This window comes from Phyllostomus hastatus, unplaced genomic scaffold, assembly GCF_019186645.2.
Source record: "Phyllostomus hastatus isolate PE091 unplaced genomic scaffold, TTU_PhHast_1.1 phas_contig_29, whole genome shotgun sequence".
Classification (NCBI taxonomy): Eukaryota; Metazoa; Chordata; class Mammalia; order Chiroptera; family Phyllostomidae; genus Phyllostomus; species Phyllostomus hastatus.
The window spans coordinates 625,003-626,716 of record NW_025333835.1 but is presented as its reverse complement, the minus strand read 5'-3'; the positions used below and the strand labels follow the sequence as shown (position 1 = coordinate 626,716).

At 34.9% G+C, this 1,714-nt stretch overlaps 1 pseudogene; it reads right to left on the bottom strand.

Moving 5' to 3' along the window:
• Nucleotides 1-615: 615 nt before the first annotated feature.
• Nucleotides 616-1,186, bottom strand: LOC123818666 (annotated as a pseudogene).
• Nucleotides 1,187-1,714: the final 528 nt, after the last annotated feature.

The following is a 1,714-nucleotide window of genomic DNA, read 5'->3' as shown; positions in this document are numbered from 1 at the left end:
AGAAATTATATTTTGTTGGTGTTATATATTACTTTAGTGATAATTTTCATTCCAAAAATATAATGTAAGTACCAAATTAAAACACTGTGGTTTTTAATGGTGGTTTATAGCAGAGCAAGTTATTTTTCATAAATTAATGTTTTTTAAATATATGCAATTTCCCCTTTTAAAGTGAGTTCCTTCTTGAAGTTTACTGCAGCAGGGCAATTGTGTATATTTAGAAGATGGCTCTGCTTTGTTTCGAGGGTGGTCCAAAGCCAGGTAGGTTTCCAGTGCATGAAAAGCTTTAAAAATCTACCTTAAGGAAAAAAAAATTTACCTTAAGAAAGTTAATGTGGTAACATCAATTTCCAAGCACTTTTCAAAAACTTATTTTTTCACATAGATACTGGAATCCTCAAAACCACAGTCATTTTGAACAAAAGTAATAATTTCAGATGATCCCTTTTATTTAGAAACCTGCACCTCTTTGTTTTAATCAAAAGTGTGACACAGCCTTTCTTCAGCTTATTAAAAAAATTCTACCTAAAATATAGTTGTTTTTTTAACATAACAAATATATTGCCAGCTAGTAGAGACCTGTGGGGACTGGGTGTTGTATACCAACTTTCATCATTATTTCTTTACACATGCTGCTGCTGCTATCATCCATGTTCTTATGCTCTCTCTTGCTGAAGCTGTCAATTCGTCAATCTCAGCACTTAATTTATGTTTGTATTACCAAATCCATTGCTTCTCAGCCTTGGAGACAACTACTGAGACTGATTTCTTTCACAGTGATTTTGAATTCTTGAGTCAAAAGTTTTTCTGGGTCCTGAGGGTGTGGTTGGTATATAAGTCTCTCATATCTGAAATCATATCTGTGAATGCAATACTAGTAGATTTATGTTCCATTGTTTCTCTACAGGGGGATGTTCTTACACATATGCTTTGGTTCTTGCTGCACTAATAAGAGATTTCACAATGGAAAGCAGTCACTACTCTGCACTTGGAAGTAAATGGCTGTGCAACTTTACAGAGTGATTGATATGTATTTGTCCTGAACGTCAACTCCAACCACACTTGGATTCATAAAATTTACATATTTCTACATTGCAGCCATTATAACAGTTTCCCTAAGGTGGTCAAGGACATGCTGTGAAGTCTAGATTTTCTTGGTGCCTAAGCCTAGGCCGTATCTGGGCATCCCAGTGCACAAAGAGGGAGAGGCCACACCCGCCCTTGCCACACCCCCTAGCCACCACCTGTCCGCTGAGTGTGTATGCTTTATAAATAGATGTGTAGTTACATTTTGTATATCCATAAGCAGGTAAAAAAAGTAGATACAGAGAGAAATGTGTATATGTATGTGATTTTCTGAATTATTTGAAAGTTGTAGACATCATGAAACTTTACCACTAAAAACTTCAGCATGTGTCTCTTAAGAACAAGGCCATTCTCTTATATGACCACAGTACAACTGTCCCACTCAGGAACTTAAACTTGATACAATACAATGTATAATATTCAGTACATATTCAAATTTCCCTGACTTAATAATATCCTTATAAACCTCCAATGTAAGGAATAAATAAAGATTGTAGGTCACATTCAACATAAAAGCCTTCACCATTTCCCCTACAAAATCAACAGAAACAACTACATTTTTAATTAGTATTTTATGCTAGTAATTTCTTTGGAGGAATTTGCAGATGTCCCATATCCAGATTATCAG